This window comes from Benincasa hispida, unplaced genomic scaffold (genome assembly GCF_027475165.1).
Source record: "Benincasa hispida cultivar pf3 unplaced genomic scaffold, pf3_genome.v1.1 HicScf885, whole genome shotgun sequence".
NCBI classification, from domain to species: Eukaryota; Viridiplantae; Streptophyta; class Magnoliopsida; order Cucurbitales; family Cucurbitaceae; genus Benincasa; species Benincasa hispida.
Window position 1 is genome coordinate 1 of NW_028327026.1, and position 8,413 is coordinate 8,413.

Here is an 8,413-nt window from a genome sequence, read left to right on the forward strand (position 1 = left end):
ATTGATGGAAGTCTGAAACAGAGATAGTAAGAGCTGGACGAATAAATGTTCATGCAAAGTGAGTTCGATGCATGGAGAAGACATATCAAATAGAAGGTGGATGATGCAGGGCGATGGCAGAATGAGAGGAATATGTCTGGATATGATCAAAGGAGAAGGGTGAAATGCCTATAAAAGGAACAGAACACTTCACTTTAACCCACAAACCATTTAAGTTCATAAATATCACTAAGAAAGAAGTAAGTACTCATTCATGCGTTCAACGAAGGAAAAGAGGAGCTGATCGGACGAAAGTCAAAACGGAGGCGCTGAAGGAAGCTGAGTGTACGGACAGACGCCTGGGCTAAATTCAAACGAGAAGTTATTCCGGACTACTCAAGCAAATAAGTTGATTTTTGGACCAAAAGTTTTTAAATTACATGTAGATTTGGTGTGAGGGTTGCCTTAATGAAATTCTAACCTTGAGGCTGTCAAATTCAAGGATAACCGAAAGGTGCTTACCAATGTGGAAACAGTCGGGTCAGGGGGAGTGAACTCGAGACTCCGAACTATCACCAAGGAATTTCAAGGCAAAACTCTAAGGTAAACTAGTTAAGACATTTTCACACATTTTTTAAGAAGGAAATGTCTTGAGATAAGGCCTGAAAGAGTGAATAATCTAAGCTTAAAGTTAAATATTAAATAGGGTCCAGTAGAAGATTAAGGGAAATCGAGTAAACTGTGAGGAAAAAGAAATCTCAGCAGTTCACTGGGAGTGGTTTCTCCTTTTACTCTTTTAAACATATTTAGAATTAATATGTGGTAGTTCATATAATGAGATGAATATGAGGTTGGGATGGTCGAGGGGTCTATGGACCTAGAACCTGAGCCCAAAATAAATCCTTACAGGATGGTCAGGGGACCAAAGAATCTAGTTCCTGAGCCTGTGGGAAGGAAAAACCTTGAATGGGATGGTCAGATGGCTGACGAGCCTAGCTTCTGAGCCCATGAAAGGGAGAACTATGTGGACATAGGTTGATGAACATTTTTAGATGTGAAATAATAACAATTTATCGTGTGTGTAGGTTTGTGAAAAGCTTCATGGAATGATGGAGGTTTGCATTGGAAACTCGTGATATAATGCTTATGATCTGAAAAAGACTTGTATTTATGATTCCACTGACTGAGCTGTGTAAAGCTCATGGTTTATTTTCTGTGTTTCTATTGGAACTATGTGCATGGGCTATGTGCTAGGCCGGGCCTCACGTTGAGGTTAGGTGGGCAAGGACGCGCCCATGGACGAGGATGCCTTAAGCGATGCGGCTTGTGCGTGCGTTGGTGTGCTATGGAATTTGACCGAGACTTAATTAAAATATCTTATCCAAATTTTGAAAAATAGGTTCGATTTTCATCAATTTGGGTGTGTAAGATACCTATATCCAGACTACCTGCTCCATTCTTCTTTTAGATTTGAACTTGCATAATTAATGGTAGGATTCTTATCTAACCTCCTCACATGACAAATGGAGTGGCATGAACTGTAAGACTGGGAAAGAGATTATAGGAAACGTAATTTGCTCTAGAAAGAGATCATATTACCATCTAGTTCCACCATTGCCTTCTTGATCCCAGGCTTGAACTTACCTGCCAAACGAATTCTACGTTTAGAAAGAGATCATCAAATGATAAATATTAAAATAAACTTCATGAAAATGTTTTATCAATCCAAAGCCTTTCAAAATTGTTAAGAGAAAAGATACTCCACTTTTACATGATGATACTCCAATTTTATCCTAGTTTTTCTGATCTTACATGCACCTTGACTAGTCTTTATAGTATTGTGTTAGTAACTAGTAAGATATTTGGATACTCAAAAAAAGAAAAAAGATAACTTTTAAGTTTCATCAACTAGAAAACTAATGTCTTTTTAATATAGATTGGGGAGTTTTTTTTCATCTTTCTTTTTTTTTCTTCTAGTGAGCTCCATTATTCTCATTTTAGCTGGATTGTTGATACTCTGTTTGTCATTTCCCCTCTAATTCCCCATAAAAAATATTCTAGAAAAACAATTATTAACGTGTTACTCAAAAAAACATGAGAACAGGAATGCACGTTTTCATGAAGAAATCATACCGTGTCTCCTCTCCATGTCCATTAACGAAGTGAATGCAGTTCCGCCAGCCATCCAATCTTTAACTCGACCAGCCAAATTTCCTACCAAGTATGCATAACTAACTTATAAGTAATAGAAACGAGGAAAAAATCTATGGAGGAAACTGATAACAAGAAAAAGAATGAATGGTTAAAAGGTTAGAGACTAAAATGATCAGAAGGTACCAGAAGTGGAACAGACAGATCGATGATATTGGTCCAGTTTTTCCACTCTAGAGGAGAGCTCCAGCAGTGTAACCCAAAGCATAGCAATAAGTTGAATCAAAGTTCGCGGGTAAACCACACATCCCTTCGTACCTATAAGTCAAAAGAAGAAATAAACAGAGATAACACACAGAGCAGTAACCAGCAAAGTACAATTTTTTTCGTATTATCTCATGGCCATTCATTCGTATCATTCGTAAGTTTACATTTGAAAGTCAATTAGCTGTAAGCCTAACCCATCACTTAATTGGCCATTTTCTTTACGAGTTCATAATGGAAGTCTAGATACTTGGTGCCCCTAATTATCAAATATGAATCTAAAAGATCTTAATGCATTTACCAACATGTATGTTTTTTAGATCTCAATTGATTTGCCTACTACCCAAGTGCTAAATATAATATGTGTTATCACTAAATTATTAAACAGGAGCGTTTAAGTAAAATGGCAAAAGTTCAAGCACGAATAGAATAAGTACCCAAAGAAATGTGACTACTCCTTGAATTGGCCGCCCATTATATGCACCTTCTTGCCTTCTCTTTTCCAACTCAGTTTGGAAAGACATGTATAAAACAAAAAGAAAAAACAATTACCTGGACATTGCCGTGTGGATCTATTTCAAGGAACAATTGTTCTTGGATTGCTTGTGGGAAAAATTCAAAAAAGTGATGAGATTGAGTAGTAAGTTTCTTTTTCCATAACCTATCTCTTTTTTTTTTTTTGAACAAAAAACAATCCACTTCATTAAGATAATGAAAGATGTTAAAAGTGACAAGAAGGAAATAAACATAATGTGCAATACAATCAAGCACACTAAAAAGCTCAAAACGGATCAGCAAATGCACTAAGACATCTTAACTAGGTTGACATCTCCCTAGCATTCTCATCATCTCCAAGAAACACTAGAATCCAAAGCTAAGTACAAAATGAAGAGGACCTTGCAAAAGACAAGGTCTACAACCGAATGATTATCTGAAAGTTAAACTGAAAATAATAACCATCACTATGCTATTACAAAATCAAGAGAGCGGGAAAATAAAGGCTTTCCAATTGAGGTTGATATCTTGTAAAGAGAAGTCTTGAAAAGCTTTGGAAAGCGAGCACCAGGAGGAGGTGTTGATATGGGCGATATCAAATTTAGCGGAACTAGAAGAAGCTTTGTCTTGAAATACTCTTTGATTTCTTTCAAACCAAATTTTTTATAACAAAGCTTTAACTGCGTTGGTCCAAAATAGTCTTGGCTTCTTCTTCAAACGTGGCCCGATCAAGAGTTGAAGCACATTAACCTTAAAATCATTATCAAGAACCCAGCTGACATTAAAGCACTTGAAGAGAGATGTCCAACAAAATTCTCCAAAAACATACTGGAAGAACAAATGCAAGAGAGATTATGTGTTTACCCAACAAAGAATGCAAACCTGTGGAGAAATATAGAGGGTAGGTAACTTTCTTTGGAGGATATCTGCGCTGTTAAGAGAGGCATTCAGCATGATCCAAATCAGAATATTCTCCCTTCTAGGGCTCTTAGACTTCCATAAGGTTGATTCTAATGGCTGGCCAATTGGGGAGGAAAATGATAGATGCTTTACAAGAGACTTGACTGAGGAAACCCCATTTGGTTCTAAAGACCACCGTCTTTTATCAGGAATCGAATTAAGTTTATAGTGACTGAGTTTTCCAATCAGAAGCTGGAAGTTTTCTGCCTCTTCATCCTTTAACAGTCTTCTAAAAGGAAAAGTCCAAGATATTGAAATCTCATCCCAATAATCTTGTAATGAACCTTCGGGTTTAGTGGAGATAAAGAAAAGATTAGGGAATGAGATTTTTAGAGGAACCAAATCCAACCAAGGATCTTTCCACAAGCTTATTCTTTCACCATTACCAACCTTGAAGGCTGCCAAGGAATCCACTTTTAACAAAAATCTTGAAATATTAATCAATGGGTTTCTAAGGCTGCTGGAAAATTTTCCGTTGGTATGCCAACCAAACTTACTTCTTCCATTAATGCTTATAATATAGTCAGTTGGTATATGAGAAAGAACTGACTTACATAGGGTGGCGCGACCACCTTTTAAGAGGTTGTATCTCTTCCATTTGTCCAGTTTTCTTTAGACTTTGTCGATCACTGGTTGCCAGAAAGCTAATTGTTTAGGGTATCCCCCTAAAGGAAGGCCAAGGTACATAAATGGGAGGTAGACAGCCTTGCAATTTAGGAGGGTTGCTTCTAATTGTAACTTGAAATGGTATATATTGATGCCACATAAAGCTGATTTTCCCCAATTAACCTTCAGCCCGAACACCACTCAAATAATTCAAGTATTTTCTTTAGGTTGCTGAGTTTTCTTTGTCATCTTGGCAGAAAATTAGAGTATCATTCGCAAATTGTAAAATAGAAACATGAATTCTGTCTTTTCCAACAATAAAACCTTCAAAACTTGCCTTTTTCTCGAAACTGGGAAAGTAATGCATGTAGGACTTCACTGACTAGTAGAAACAAGAAAGGAGAAAGAGGGTCACCTTGCCTTATTCCTCTTGAAGCTTGAATTCTGCCACGAGGTCTTCCATTTTTTGAAGATTGAGAATTTTGAGTTAGAACCCAAACATTAGATTTGCTCTGTTTTTTGGTGTTCTAAAGGGGCAGGGGACTCTGTTTTTCTGGAAAAACAGGCTTAACCATTCTTCCCCTTACTATGTCTACATAGGAGATTGGGACTGAGCGAGGGTTTTTTGTCACCTGTTCAACTTCAAAGAGGGACAAAGCATCATTTAACAAGGTAAGGAAGGAATACCAACCTGAATTAAGAGTTCCTGATGGAACGTGAATGAAGAATCGTCCTCCAACTGCAGGCCACAATACACATCTTAAAAACCAATTTGAATAGATTCTGATTTTAGAAATCTTGGTTACATCAGAAGCATCTTGCTCGCTTTTGACAAAGAAGCTAGATGTTGGAAGTTTCGAAAGGGTCGAGATGTTCTCTACAAGCCAAAGTAGCTACGATTTTGACAAGGAAATTTGCTTTTTGGCTTCCACATCTTCTATGATTACTGAACCAACTTGGATGAGGGCATAGAAGTGGTTGTCCTTAATCTTACAGTTGATAACTTCGACGGCTAAGTTAGGCTTGGAGGGGAGGGTCGATGGATGGGCCATGAGAGATAGATGAGCCGAGGGTTGCAGATGAGGGTTGACGTTGGTGGGAATAGGCAAAGCTTGTCAGAGAATGAGAGAGGGCGGGGAGTTAGGTCGGAATAGGGTGCCGGAGGGAGGGAAAGGGAGAGAGGAGAGAAAAGAGAGCATTTTCGAGCCAAAGCAGTGTTGGAATTCTCAGGTGGTCTAATCGATGTAGTCAGATTGTTTGGATGGTTACAACTTCAATATGTTGGGTGTACTAACCTATCCTCATCTATAATATTTCTTTTTCCATAATCTATCCTCATCTATAATATCATGGGCAAGAATTTCATTGAGTTCCGAAATAAGCTGCTGCACCTGTAGAAAGCAGGTTATAAATGATATCAGTTCAAGAATGACATATTGATCCCAAGAATCTTGGGTTTAGTGGATAGTGAGCATGCAACCAAAATAAATAAACCCAAGTAGCTACAATAACAAGACGAATACCTCCGGAATGAAGTCAATCAGGCCCTCGGGAATAACTACAACACCATAATTAATAACCAAGTTCAGAACGTTTACTAATTACATCGACAATGTAGTCTGTAACATTTTTCAAGGTAAGCTTCTTAGCCGCAACCTGCAAAACACATTATAAAGCATGTGGAGATAAATGTCCTCCTTGACAAATGTTTCTATCTTAAGTAGTTTAAATAAAGCAGCTACCTTTTCTCCAATAATAGTAATATTTGGATGAGTTTGCAAAGCACACTCCAGTGTAATGTAAGAAGCAGCACGACCCATAAGCCATCCAACTGTGGATATATGTACACTGTTAATGCCATATGATAATAAACTTGAAACTTGAGTGAGAAACAAAAAGGTATCAACATCACAACAATGAAAAAGTACAATCTCACATTAGGTAGATCAAATAGAGAAGGTTAATAAAATTGAGCAGAGAGAAGTGCTCTGTTTTTTACGGATGAAGCAACAAGATGATCTTTATTATTGATATTATTTATTTATTTATAAATATATATTTTAAAAAGTAGACATATCTGAACTTGAAATACTTGTAATGTCAATAATTCAGTTATTATGAACATTCAGCATCTCAGAACTATTTTTAGTTTTAATTTCATTAAGCAAAATACTTACAATGGTAATATTTTCCTGTAGATCGACCATCAACCATCACATTACCAATCATTTCTGAATATATCTGCATAAACATCAGCAGAGCATATTAAGAGTCTCATCTTATGAATGCGACATTCCATTTTTTCTTTGAATTCTTGAAGAAACTACTTCAACTTTGCAACAGTCACCAAAGGTGAGTCTTAACGAAATATGGATTCTAAAGCAGTTACGAAGAGAAATGAGTACCTTGCAAACAAAATCAAATCCAAAACTTGCGGGGACCTCTTTGCATTTGAGATCACCATCCATAGTTTTTGGGCAACCAATCGCTCGGGTTTTCAAATTCTTACTCCTAATTTGAAAACAACAGAAAGAAGGGGAATATAAATAACAGAGTCTTGCACACAAAAAAAAAAGGTACACTAGAGTAATCAATTACTCGACCTTATATTTTTGCAATAAAAATAACATACAAAAGCTTATCCATATATGACAATGAGAGTGAGAAAGAGAGCAAAAAGGAGGGAGGCAATAGACAAATTTCATAATTTTAAAAAATACGTAAAGTTTTCAGCGAGGAGATAGGCATTTGTGTTGGAATCATCTCCACAAATTACAACAAGGCCATCCAGATCAAGCTTCTGAGTAGTTTCTCCAGCTTGCTTAAACTGAAAATAGAACCGAACTGTCAATTAATGCCTTGACTACAACTAAGACGTCCCAAAATGAAAATTCTGGGAAGAAATAGTTTCACCTTATCTGGAGTTTCAATCTTATCCCTCCCGCATATCATATCAAAACAACCCTGATAAAAGAAAAATGCATTTACATCAAGAATTGCATTCAAATGACAATCACTTCGCATCAAGACTGCACATATTCACACTAACAATTCTAACAAGTGAAAGCAAGAAATCCCTTCAAGAAAATTAACCTAATTGCAATATGGATGGATAAATTGTGCAGTCAGTTCACATATTTGCATTTCATGATCCCTGTAGGACCACCCTTGATACCATACAACGTGCTTCCTTTTGCATGAACCTGTAGGTAATCTTCACAAAGATCGAAGAAGCTGTTAGATAGCCACAACTTGAACAGAAAAGCAAACATTTATTCTTGATTTATAAATGTGGACACAATGAGACCCTACCAAATAGACCAAAATTCACATTATGCCCTTCCAGTGCTTGGCCACCAAACTAGACAACTCCGATCTTCAATTTCTTATTCACCTGCACCGAACTGGAATCACTTGGCACCAACATTGCTGACAGTTGGCCGAAAAGATCAGGAAACAGCTTCGTGATCTCATCTGCACGCACATACAACACACAAATCAAACACTCTAAAACCTTAAGAAGTAGCAACTGGCCTCAAACGCATTCAGTAAAACTCAAGTTCCAAACAAAAGCGAGATTTACAATCATAAAAAAAAACACAGAAAAAGAACAAACAAAACTCAATGCATGTCACTACTCTTCCTTTAAGAAATCAATCAACTCAGTTACCAAACAGAATACAAAAAAAAAAAAATAATAATAATAAAAAAAAAAAAACCAAGTTATGAAGGCTAGGGCATGTAGAGTTGGTTGCTTTTGTTAGAAGTTGTAGGGTATCAGTTGGCAGAAAGAGAGCTTTGAGAACATCCTACCATGACTTTTTGCAAGTTAATTTTGTGTAAAGCTTGACAATGAAAAAGGAGGATCGAGAATAAGAGGAGATAAAGAGGGGGAGAAGGAAGACTGAGGTGGGAAATATTAAAATTAAATTTTCCCTTCCAAGTCATCTTGCCACAT

General features: G+C 36.9%; 1 pseudogene; it reads right to left on the reverse strand.

Moving 5' to 3' along the window:
- Positions 1-1,578: 1,578 nt before the first annotated feature.
- LOC150029845 (pyrophosphate--fructose 6-phosphate 1-phosphotransferase subunit beta-like) lies at positions 1,579-8,130 on the reverse strand (annotated as a pseudogene).
- Positions 8,131-8,413: the final 283 nt, after the last annotated feature.